General features: G+C 39.7%; 1 protein-coding gene across 1 annotated transcript in view; it reads left to right on the top strand.

Annotated features, from left to right (window-relative positions):
• The window catches only part of PTPRR (protein tyrosine phosphatase receptor type R), a 241,843-nt gene that overhangs the window by 62,179 nt on the left and 165,983 nt on the right, over window positions 1-13,681 (top strand). The gene's annotated exons all lie outside the window — the stretch shown is intronic.

The following is a 13,681-nucleotide window of genomic DNA, read 5'->3' as shown; positions in this document are numbered from 1 at the left end:
GTCTTCCACTTAGGGGCCAGTTATAAGTTGCCTGGACACATCACTGAAGATCCTCCCTCCAGGACTTAACGTCAAAGTGGGAGACAGGAGCCGGTACACAAAAGCTGCGGAGAAAGGCTGTGTTGGGACAAGTGGAGAGAACCATGGGGAGATTGAGGAGATGCCCATGTAGGCTTTTTTCTTTGCAACCAAATAACCACTGCTTAACACAAATGAGTGAGTCTAGAGTGCCTACCTTTGCTGGGGCTCCAGACTTCCTTAAGCCCTGTCTGCACAGACACCAGGGCACCCCCAAGATGCTCACAAGCCACATTTTTATAGGCCTTTCTAAAAAGCTTCCTATTAATTTCTCTTGTAGGTCATCTCATAATCTAGGCTTTGAGTGGATCCAAAAAACTTTTTCTGTTTTTTAAACTTAAAAAAAAAAAAAAAATCTACTTTGCTCATTTCTTTCCATTTCACCTAACCATATAATATTATGCCTCAAGCTAAGTAATTTCTTTACTACTTTGTTATTTAGATTCTTCACATAGTTGGTGATTGCTGACCCTTGTCCTTTGGTTGTTTCCTGATTGGGCTACATATACTGTATTTCACTATATTTACTTCATTTTTGTTATTTTTAAGTCTTGAAACTTCTTTTCTTCTCTCTTTACATTGAAACTCTATAGTCCATATTAACTCTCTCTAACAAATGGATCATTAACCCAAACTTGGGGCATTTGGGAGCAGGGAGGACAGGTCCATGAACTTACTCCGGAAGACCACAGAAAAGCAAAATCACCGAATAATCCCCTGGTGATGGTGACTCCACAGAGCAAGATGCAGGAATTAAATGAATTGTTCCTTTTTTCCTAGCTGCTCCTTTTTTTGGTTTTTCCTTAACTTCCTAGGCCACATGCATGTGGCCATTTATAGAACTACAGGACACAAAGCACAGCTGTGGATTTCGGGCCTTCCTTGGGTGTTTTAGCCAATGATGTGATTGAAGTACTTCTGAAAGGGAATAAGAGACTTTTTAGGTTAATGAAAAAGTGTGTGTGATATGAGTGTGTGTGTGTGTGTGTACGCGTGATCATGGTAAAGATGATTAAATCGGGAAGAGCACAGAAGCCTTCCTAAAGGGATATAAAAATGCGTTCTAAATGTCACTGCTTTAAGCCCATAGATGAATCCTTTCTAAATGCATCCTATTGTGATTCAGACTTTGCAACCTCTTCTCTTAGATGATGTAAATATGTATGAAGGTTCTGTCTAATGCCATCCCCTGGGATGATTCCGTATTCTTTCTCCCCACCCCCCCCCTTTTCTCTTTTTTGTTTTTCTAACCAAGATAAATGCTTCCAAAGAGCTTCTCTTGTTTTTGCTTGTGAAATTTGTGTTTGGGAGAAAATATTCTGTGCACACCTATAAGCTGCTTTCTCCCTCTACTCTTCAACTGTCCGTTCAACTCCCACCTGCCCCTGAAGCCTTCCTAGAAGGAACCGGGCAGCGGACTCCCTCTATCATCTGCTTTCATGATGCTCAGAGCTTCCATGAGAGCTCGAACCAACCGCACTCACTCCAGCACGTGCTGTATGCCTCATATGTACCTCTTTGACTTTGCTTAGCCAACTTCCCTCACTTATACTAACTTGTCCACTGTTCTCTCTTCATTGTGTAACTCAGATGGAATTTCCTTCTTGAAGGTTTGTCTGATTCCATCAGCCCGCATATGTCTCCCCTTTTATATTCTTTATTATACATACGAAAGTGACCTCAGACTTCTTTCCTCTGTGTGTTGATTCCTGTCCTTTTGATGTTTCTGTGGTCTTACCATCAACCAAATTCTAATTCTCTGAGAGCATGAAACATGATTTAGATTTCCCTGCTATTTCCCTCCTACACCTAGCACAACGCTAGTTATATATCGTATATATAATTTGTATTGATTTGTAAATTTTCTGTAAATATGTATCTACTGGTTACTCTTTCCACATTTTCCAATTGAAAATCTAATAGAATTTTTGGCGAGCCTAGATGTCCCAATCGGTTAAGTGTCCGACTCTTGATTTCAGCTCAGGTCATGATCTCCGGATTATGGGATGGAGCCCTGCATCTCCTGGGTCCCTGCTCAGTGGGGAGTCTGCTGGTCCCTCTCCCTCTGCCCCTTCCCCCACTGGTATGTTTACATGCATTCTCTCTCCCTCTCTGTCAGATAAATAAATAAATAAAAAATTTAAAAGAAAATTTGATATAATTTTTAAAATTATTAATCTTAAAACTAAAACCATTAAATTAGTCCAAATATGGTATAAACTTTCTTTGTAATGTAATCGAAACTGATAATTGGTTTATTAATTCACTTCAGTTACAGTAGAGAATAATAAAAATGATACAACTTTTAGTCTTATTTTATGTAACTTCAAAAACATAATATTTTTCATAAGAATGCACTGATTAGAGTGTCATGTTATTTTTCTTGTAAAAACCATGCTCAGGTTTTATTATATCATATTTTCTGGTTTCTTTAAAATGGAGCTGGAACCTAAAAGATACAATGAGTACAAAATCCTTCTAAAATGTTATGATTTTTCCTAGGCTGGTATAATGGTGTAACCTAAACCCAATTCAATAGGAATTCTTAGCAATATATGTGACTCAACTCTTTCTTTTTTTTTAAACGTCGACATAACTATTATTTATAAGGCACTTCCACAAACTTTTATTTGACAAATCTTACAAAGGTTTCAATTTAGTTTTCATAGAAATAACAGCCACCTGGTATTTTGTACTCCTATTCACCATCCTACATAAGCGTTCTTAAATTTTATCAGTGACTAGAGTAAGTATAATTGGCATAAGCAAGTTTGGAAACATCCCCAACTGGCTGTTAGTAAGCTGACGACAAGTTGGTGCTGAATGACACAGACCTGTTAGAAGTCAATCTCCTTGTCACTAGCATTCAGCAGGCCTTGACCTTCACTCCATATATTTCACAGAGCAATTGTGGAGTTCACTGAAGAACATTTAACTATGGAGATACGTTTGAGAGCTTCTGTGATTATATAATATTCATATAGCCATTTTAGGCGTTCATGTTCACCTCCAGAGTCGTAGCACACAGTAAATGCTCAATAAATGTTAGCCATTCAACTGTATCATGAGAGAATTAAATTGTTTAAGTGTTTCACATTCATAAAGACTTTTGTAGACTGTAGACTGTTTGGCTTATAATCTACATTTTTGGAATAAGAGGAACCATAACTGAAGAGCATAAAGACACAGTTTTGATGAGGCCAGAGAGCAAATAAAGGTCAAGTTCACAGCTTCTATTCATAAATTCAACCATCAACACATGCTTTTTTGAATAATTAGCCCTTGCCAGGCTCTGCTACCAGTGTAACAAGTCAATTATACAAAGACAATTATACAATTATACAAAGACAGACAGTTGTCATTTTTTTTTTTTTTTTTACTACAAGTATTTCTTTGTTTCTTTATTATGTGAGTGATTTCTTTCCATTCCTGGAATAACACACTTTCCCAACTTGATCAGAATGAGTTTTTAAGATATGCAAGTGGGGCATACATGCACAGAACTTTCTAGGATTATCTCTAGTGTTTTAAATAAACTGAGGGAAAAAACTGAATGATAAAGCAAAAGAACTAGAAGGTTTCAAGCAAAATACTGTGGTAAACCCAGTAGTGGCCTTCCAAAGATATCCACACCAAATCTCTGGAATTTGTGAACATGACATTGAGAAAAGAGGTCTTTCCAAGTGTGATTAAGTTGAGGATTTTGACTTGAGGAAGTAATCTTGGACCATCCTGACGGATCCTAAATCCAACGGCAAGTGTCCTTCCAAGAGAAAGATGGAGGTAGAATTGAGACAGACAGAGAAAAGGAGGCAGTGTGACCCCCGAGGACAAGGTTAGAGCGAAACAATCACAAGTCAAGGAATGCCAGCAGCCACCAGAAGCCAAAGGAGGCAAAGAACAAATTCTTGCATAGAGCTTTTAGAGGGAGAGCAGCCCTGTCAATACCATGATTTCAGATTTCTGGCCTCCAACACTGTATGAGAACACATTTCTGTGTTTAAAGCTATCAATTTTGTGGTAACTTGTTATAGCAGCCACAGGAAACTAATACACACCCCATAAATAAATTTAGTAAGTGTCTGTCAGCTAATCCCTATCCTGGGAACAACCCAGGATTAAATAGGTATTTAGGTCTTCACTAGGCAAAGATTTGCAGAACAACAGTGTTTGTGCAATTCAATAATTTTATAGATCTGATTATACTCACACTAATCTATTGTGTAGCTAATAGAGAATTATGAGGAAAAGGTAAAAATATATTCATATAAAAAAACAAAATTCACAAGTCATACATTAAAAAGTGATTGCAGGGGTGCCTGGGTGGCTCAGTTGGTTAAGCCTCTGCCTTCGGCTCAGGTTATGATCTCAGCGTCCTGGGATCGAGCCCCACATCGGGCTTTCTGCTCAGTGGGGAGCCTGCTTCCTCCTCTCTCTCTGCCTGCCTCTCTGCCTACTTGTGATCTCTCTGTCAAATAAATAAATAAAATCTTAAAAAAAAAAAAAGTGATTGTAGTTGGTTACAAATACAGTATATTTTCATTTCCATAGGAATTGCTTTATTGGGCCTTTTCAGAGGAGCCATAGTGCTAAATTCCTTCAGGGAAGATTTTAACACTGCTATTTGGTTTTTAAAAACTCCTAAAATTAAATTTGAAGATATGAGACCTGAGTCTTGATAAAGGAAACTGGTAGTGCTAATAGAGCACCATGGAGATTTTAACAGAAAGCCTTACTACCCACAAGTATTAGTAAATTGTTTTATAAGTACTGTGTGCCCATACTATATTCTCATTAATAAAATGTTAATTAGATTTTGAATTGAGAGTGAAAATTGATGCCATTATGATGCCATAAGGAAAAAATAAAGTCTGTCTGGTATCAGAAATCTCTATTAAATTGGAGGAAAAGTTGCCTTTACTTTTTTCAGCTTAAATAAAACATTTAGAACATACTGAATATTTTAAAGTATTGTGTAAAATTGGAATTAATGTACACTCAATCTTTACATTATTTTCAGTAGGTTTTCAGTTCCCATGACAAAGGTTTTCTTATTTTCCCCAACCATAAGCATCATATTGTGCAATTATGTTATAATTTTAGCTATTTCCTACAAACTCTGGTACACAGAGTTAGGGAGTCAAGTTGTGAGACTTGAGTTCTAGAGATATGAATCAGTTTTGGAAGATCTCCAAAGTCAGGACTGAGAGAACCAGCCAAGGAGTGAGCAATATCTAGTTTGTGATGCAAAAGGAGATAGAAATAAGAAATCTGGAAAACTATGAAATCCTCTCAAAGAGATTGACTGACCCACACCATATTAGTAAATGTGAAATTAGATCTTCTCATGTCGCACACAGAGTTAGTTTGGTCTGCTGTTGATTCACAAGTAGTTCAGGAAAAAGCTGGCTGCAGCTGTTTACTTATGCATTGTGGTATTTTATTGGCACAGTGGGATCCAATTCTGATGACAGTTGATAGGGAATGGAATTTCCACCCAACAGAGAAAAGGCTAAGTGCAGGAATTTCTCTAGGACCAACCAAAGACTTTGTTACTGAAAGTGCAAAAGAACTCAATTGCCAGGGTCTTTTATCTCTGAGGTAAATCCAGTTTAAGAAAATAAAGGTGTAAAAACTCAAGACAGAGAGGAAAAGATAGTCTGACCACATTGACTATAGTATATTTGTATATAGTATATTTGAATGCATGGGGTATCTGGTGAACCTGACCCCCATCCCAATGATTTTGGTCTGGGATTCCCTTAACCTTGATCTCCTGTTCTACTGGGGGAGGTATTAATGTGCTCAGATAAAAACACAAGGACAACTCCTGCTCCTTCCCACAGGGCCCCCGCCCTTCTGAAAGGGTGAGGAATTGGCGGTGAGTGCTTCCTGGGGTTTTCAAAGATGATCCATGTTAATTCTGCCCTGTGCTTTCCTCCCAGTGGTTCAGAGTCACTTCAGTCTCTATTCTGTTTTGGAAAGAGAACAGTTAAAGAAGTGGTCCAATTAAAATAAGATATTCAAAAAATTAGTTTACTTAATTCAGAAGTGGTTGTGGTAGGCAGATTAATGGTTCCCCAAAGTTGTCCATGCCCTCATTCCCAGAACCTGTGAATGTGTCACTTCACACGGCAAAGGGAAAGTAAGGTTGCAGATGGAATTAAGATTACCAATTAGCTCACCCTGACATAGGGAGACTCTCCTGGATTTCTGACCCAAAGTAATCACACGTGTCTTTAAAAGTTGACAAGAGAGGCAAGAGAAGAAGTCAGAATGATACAGTGTAAGAAGGACTTAATATGACAAGACAAGGAACATGACAGCTTCTAGAAGCTGGAAAAGGCAAAGAAATGGATTCGCCCCCAGAAAGGACTGTGGTCTGGCAGATACATTGATTTTGACCCAATGAGACCCATGTTAGACTTCTGATCTACAGACCTGTAAGATAAATTTGTGTTATTTAAGGGAATAAGTTTAAAGTAATTTGCTATGACAACAGTAGAAAATGAATACAGTGGCATTCAAGAACAAACACAAAATCAGCATCCAAGGACCCATAGTTACTTAACTTGTATTTCAAAACCAAAGATGTGGTCATATTTATGGGGTAGCAGTCAATACAAGAAAAGGTATTAATATCACAACACAGGAGCCCCTGGGTGGCTCAGTCAGTTAAGCTTTTGACTTCAGATTAGGTCATGATCTCAGGGCTCAGGGTCCTGGGATTGCTGGCCTAGGGTGCAACCCCCTACCCTTCCCATGAAGCTCTGCACTCAGTGGGAGCTGTTTATCTCTCTCTGTAAATAAATAAATAAATAAATAGAGTCTGTAAAAAGAATATTACAGCTTAGCGTAGGCACTTTGGTTTTAGTTAACAGTGGTTAACTAACTTGCTTCTGTGAGAGGAATTCTAAGCACAAATGAGAGTACCAACCAGTGGCCCAGTTCCACAGGTGGGGAGAAGCCAAGCTCTACACACGGCAAATCTGATGTGAGCACAATCATATAGTCACCAAGAAGTGAGCCCAGAACCGTATCTTAACCAGGTTCTTTGTGCATGTCACAAGGTTGATAATCTAATAATAGCTTCTTTGACTTACTAGCTATATGTATGGTATTCTTATGCCATTAAAAGGAAGGTGTTTGCAGACCATACAGACTGTGTCTCATGGACTGTTTTGTCCTCCTAACTTGGATTCCCTGAACCAATATTGATACTGTTACCCTGGATTATAATAATGGTTTTAAAATAGCCTGTATAACTTCACAGATGAAGCCTATGTTGGGGTTGTGGATTTCCAAGATTCTTTACCTTAATATTAAGTAGTTTACATCATCTGACTTGTGGTAACCAAGTTAAAAATATCAACGATGTATTGGATGCCTTTAAGACACATATATCCACACACACAGGCATGTACATACACAGAATAAAGAGAATAAGAAAGATTTATTGAATTTAGGATATTAATTCAGTGGCTTTACTTCCCTTTTCTACAGGAATGCGACCTGGCAGGCAGACCATGTGGGAGGGATATTTCTGGTCCATGAACTTATCAGACCCAGGTGGTGTCTTTCTTGTCACTCTACCCTACATTATGGGCCAACTCTAGTCCACATGCATTGGCATGACAACATCCACGTTCTAGTCATAGATGAGGAAAAGAAGTGGGGGGCCAGGTCTTCTTTTTGAGGATATGCAGAAAGGTACACACATGACCTCTACAGATGATTCATTAACCCAAATTGAGTTATATAGCCATCCCAAGCAGCAGGGGAGGCTGGAAAATGTAACCTCTATGTAGGTGGACACACATTCAGCTAAAATTTGGAGCAGTTAAAGGAAAATTAGGGGGACTGGATATTAAGGGAATAATTACCAATCTCTGTGTGGACAGCTAGAACATTCCCTACCGATGAAACCAGATTTGTCCAAACCTTTGCCTATGTATCCTCAATTTACTCCTGCTGTAATTTGCCCAATTTTGATTTGTTTCTGGCTGCCTGCTCACAGTCTTTGTAGTTCCTTCTCTATCTGTTTTCCCATTTTGACTTCACTGTGCTACCTTCGTTTTTGCTCCCACTTTATACTCCCTTTCTTTCACTGTGTTCCTGTGATATCATTTTTGGTTTCTGATTGTCTGTTCACACTCTATTCTGTATTTCAGTGGTCACCTTCCTAGCCAGCCAAATAATCTGGACTCCCGAATAGCCCGGGTTCTTCTCTTCTACTCCAAAATAGTCTCAACCAGTGACCTGTGACACAAATCATTTTTTTTTAAAGATTTTATTTATTTATTTGACAGAGAGAGATCACAATTAGGCAGAGAGTTAGGCAGAGAGAGAAGGGGAAGCAGGCTCCCCGCTGAGCAGAGAGCCCGATTCGGGCTCGATCCCAGGACACTGAGATCATGACCCGAGCCGAAGGCAGCAGCCCAATCCACTGAGCCACCCAGGCGCCCCGACACAAATCATCTTTATGCTGACAGCATCCAAGGGCTTTACCCTTTGCCAGGGTGCATTAAGAGAGAATGACATCAGCAGGTTTTATGTTTTAGTGTTAGTGACCTTTAGAGTAGCTAAAGCTTATGCTGAATAGTGGCCCCACTTACACAAATTGAATTGCTTTGAAGATAAATCTATGTTAGATCGTCAACACGCAGCCTCATTCACAAAAACACATCAGTCCTAATGTTGGATAAGCAGTGATATGGATGAACTTCTGAGGCCACCACCAGCAATGACAACTTATTCTTGGTACTTTGAAGATGCTTTGTTGGCATTTTGAAATTTTTGTATTTTTGTTTTGTAAAGGAGTGCTGAGAAAATGAGGTCCGATGCTAGAATCAAAGTAGAGAGATATTTTCAAGTCAATGGCTTTGTCTCTCATAAATGGCAAAAGAGAATATAAATCAAACTTGTAGTGGGGATATCTTAATATTCCACCCAAATGAAGGACATTTATTTTCTGTCAAGGTGACCAGTGGCCTCATAAACAGCAACATAAAATATAAGAAATAGAAGAAGAAATGGTATAGCCCAGCATCCTTCATTTTATTGGCTTGAAGGCCACCAATGAAGGGGCAGGACGGGAGGAAGATTTTTACTGGAAAAGCCAAAACTGGAACCAGCTATGTCTGTTCAATGCAGAACACAGTATTAGATTTCTAACTGACTTACTTTTATAGCCATGTCTCTGTTTATCTCTTCTTACCATTCTTGCTGGCTTGTTTTTTTGTTTACTAAGTTGCTTTCATTTGGAAAATGGTCGAGGAAATAAAGTAATGAAATAGACTAGTCACTTGGCTCAGCAGTTCTTACAAATTCCACATATCAGACAAGGATATACCAAGTTGGAAGAATCAAAAACATAGGCATATATATAAAAGTAGAAAGAATCATACATCTCTTTTATACGCTTCAGAAGTTCACAAATTGATTGCCCTTTAAAAGTACAAAGCTCAGTTGAACACCAGGATGTTTTTCCAAGGTTTTGGAAAGAAAAAAAAGAAAAAGAATTCCAGGTCTCTTTCATAAACTGAAAATAATATAGTGCCACCCTGGCTTTTGTAGCATTTATCAAAATTGCGCGTGAGTCTTTAGTAGGTGAATTGGGCCAGATTCTTGAGAATTCACTTTCTCTGAATGGGAAAGGTCTGAAAACAATATGATTTCCTAAGTGATCGAAGAACAGCCCCAAGATGCTGGCATGCTTCTGATCAGCAGAAAGGGGTCATCACTACGTGGAGAACAGTGTTGGGTTTTGGGGGGAACTCTCCTGGAGCAGGAGGCCCCTGGAAGCTTTGGAGCTGCCATCATCGATCCCCGCTGTGCATCTCCAAACTCACAGAGACAGAACTCCATTTGCTGGTTTTTCTACTCGACACCCATCTTCCCAGGAATAGTCAGGAAGTTTCACGGACTGTGTCACCCAAGGGTCTGTTCCCAGCTTCTTCAAGGTGGTACACTACTCAGGGACAGGTTTGTCTAGACTGTAAGTCAGTGCTCTTGCCACCAAAAAGTGCAATCAGTGTAACTGATTGTAGACAAAATATGTGACTGTACTTTTTTTTTTAAGATTATTTATTTATTTATTTGACAGAGAGTGAGAGACAGACAGAGAGAGAGAGAGAGAGAACACAAGCAGGGGGAATGGGAGAGAGAGAAGCAGGCTTCCCGTCAGGCAGGGAGCCCAATGTGGGTCTCAATCCCAGGACCCCGGGATCATGACCTGAGCTGAAGGCAGGCACTTAATGACTGAGCCACCCAGGTACTCCTGTGACCATACATTAAACTGTGAGCATCAGCGGCCTCCAGTTGGAGATGATCAGGATGCCTCGTGTGTAGAATTGCAGGGACTGCCTCCTGGAGTAACAATGTGATTCTCCTCCTTAGAAACAGTCTCTCCAGGAGAAATAATATTAAGGGCTATCTGGGAATGACTGCATTTTATTAGTCAATAATTTTACACGAAGAGCCTGCTATGTCTTAGGACCATTCTAACCATGGAAGAAATAATGATTAATAAAAGAAAGGAAAACACTGCCCTGACTGACCTTAACATTCCCAGCATTTGATCTGTCCTTGTTGCAAGAAATCAAGCAGTTTCTCTGCTGGGTGCCGACACCAAACTAATTGGAGAAAATGACCTAATTTTGCATTTTGCACTATCCATGTGTGATTTCACCACCCCTAAAAGTTTGAACAAAGAGATCGTCATGTATTTGACATTTCAGTGAGGTGGTCCAAGAGATTTGGGGATGTGAGTGGCAAATGGCTCAGAACACTGACATTTAATGGGGCTTTCCTACACAGGTATATAAGCTTAGCACCGTAAATATGGAGCAAAGCCTGCAGCCCTATAAAAAAAATTGAAACTGTAAAAAAAATGTTTAAAATTTTAAAAGATTACACAAATAAAACTGGACCATTTTCTTATACCACACACAAAGATAAACTCAAAATGGATGAGAAGCCTATATGTGAGACAGGAATTCATCAAAATCCTCGAGGACAACACAGGTAGCAACTTCTTCAGCCTTGGCTGCAACAAATTTTTGCTAGATACATCTCCAAAGGCAAGGGAAACAAAAGCAAAAATGAACTATTGGGACTTCATCAAGATAAAAAAGCTCAGGCACAACAAAGGAAATAGTCGACAAATCGGCAGAATGGGGGAAGATATTTGCAAATGACACATCAGTTAAAGGGCTAGTACCCAAAAATCTATAAAGAACTTATCAAACTCAACACCCAAAGAACAAATAATCCAGTAAAGAAATGGGCAGAGGACATGAATAGACATTTCTGCAAAGAAGACATCCAATGGCCAACAGACACATGGAAAAATGCTTCACAGTGCTCAGTATCTGGGAAATACAAATCAAAACCACAATGAGATATCACCTCACACCAGTCAGAATGGCTAAAATTAACAAGTCAGGAAACAACAGATGTTGGTGAGGATGTGGAGAAAGGGGATCCCTCTTACACTGTTGGTGGAAATACAAGCTGGTACAGCCACTCTGGAAAACAGTATGGAGGTTCCTCAAGAAGTTAAAAATAAAGCTACCCTACAACCCAGCAATTGCACTAGTAGGTATTTACCCAAAGGATATAAACATTGTGATCCAAAAGGACACCTGCACCCTAATGTTTATAGCAGCATTGTCCATAATAGCCAAACTATGGAAAGAGCCCAAATGTCCATCAACATATGAATGGATAAAGAAGATATAGTGTGTGTGTGTGTATGTGTGTAAGTACATACACACACATACACACACACACACACACAATGGAATATTGCTTAGCCATCAAAAAGGATGAAATCTTACCATTTAAGTCAACATGGAGGGAGTTGGAGGGTATAATGCTGAACAAAATAAGTCAATTGGAGAAAGACAATTATCATGTGGTTTCACTGGTGGAATTTAAGAAAGAAAGTAGAGGATCATAAGGGAAGGGAAGGAAAAATAAAATAAGATTTAATCAGAGAGGGAGACAAACTGTAACAGACTCTTAACCCTAGGAAACAACAGAGGGTTTCTGGAGGGGAGTTGGGTGGGTGGATGGGTGTAACTGGGTGATGGACATTGAGGAATGCATGTGATATCACGAGTACTTAGTGTTGTATACGATTGATGAATCACAGAACTCTCTACCTCTGAAACTAATAATATGCTATATGTTTAATAGAATTTAAATAAAATAAGTTATAATAAAAAAGAAAAAAGATTACACCAATGTAAGTATATTTATCCTTAGAAATATATTTCAAAAATGTTTTCTCTTCTGTAAAGGCCAGCAAGGCACTAAGGAACGACCAGCATCCTGCAGTAGCAGCAAGGGTAATCAGTGCCAGGTATTATTTTGCAGTTAACTTTAGCCTAAGCCCCATGAGCCTGGTATCCGTGGCAAAAGGCCACATTTCTGTTTCCCACAATGTGCCCATGCAGATTCAAAAGTCAATAACTGCCTGAATCTATAGAAAGCCCGCTGATGGAATCAAAGCCAAAAATCATTGTACACCTGTTCCCAAGGGCGATAAAGTGTCTAGCTGTGGTTGGTTGCTCTTTAAAGAAGAATTGCCCGGGAGGGAATGAGTCACCCCACAAATGCTTCTTTATTGTATTCAATATATGCCACTTGGGACCTTTTCAGGGGTCATTGTAGATGTCATGTTTAGTTCCATCAGGGGTCTTTCATTGCATTGCCACATGCAAGGTGAGCCTGCCACTTCTCAGCTTAGATATCCAAACCTTTGCAATCTGTAGGTGTGGGGAAACATTGCTGTCTCCCACCCCTTGAGGCTTGGAGGGGGATTCAAGTCTCTGAGGTGCTCATGATGGAGGTGAGAGTACTATGTCTTCATTAACTCCACGTGTCATCCCCCTCCATTCCCCACCACAAAGCTTCTTCTCCAGCTCCTGTCCCCTGGATGTTTCTTGTGGTAACTCCCCGAACTTCAGGGACTGCCTTTACACTGATGTCTCTCAGGAAAGTGTCTCCAGACCGACTGGCCACCTCACAAGCAGATCATACAAAAGTTGTCAGATACAGAACTCATCGCCTCCACTTTCCTCCATGCACGGGCCCACCTTACCTGCTCCTGCCCTCTATATTTTCCACCTCAGTCAGTAATTCACCGCTCACTTTTCCAACCTAGAAATCTGAGTGACATCTTCAGTACTTCCTTCTCCCACATTACCATTCAGAATCCATCACCACAATTTCCTCCTGTGAGCTCTTAATGTCTGACCTCGACATCCCTGTCAGTGTTAGCTCCTCAGTGTGTTCTCGGGAACTGTCGCCTCACCCTGTTGGCTCCTGTCCCAACCCCAGTTCTCTCCGCCTTGACCCATCCTCTTAACCACCCCAAAACGAACGTGAATTGAAATCTCACTGTGTCATGTAGCTGCTAACAGTCTTAAATGGAATCTCATCACCTACGGAATAAAATCCAAGTGACTTTGCAAGTTCTTCCTGCCTGGAATGCCCTTTCTCTGTAATATTCTAAAATTTGAGATAACATTTAAAAATCAGAAGTGCTCGCATTTTTAAAAAGCTGAATTTTAAACTGCTCTTAAAAATTCAGATC

Source organism: Mustela lutreola, chromosome 8 (genome assembly GCF_030435805.1).
Source record: "Mustela lutreola isolate mMusLut2 chromosome 8, mMusLut2.pri, whole genome shotgun sequence".
NCBI lineage: Eukaryota > Metazoa > Chordata > Mammalia > Carnivora > Mustelidae > Mustela > Mustela lutreola.
Note: the sequence above shows the minus strand (reverse complement) of the source record. Positions and strands in the feature narration are given on the sequence as shown.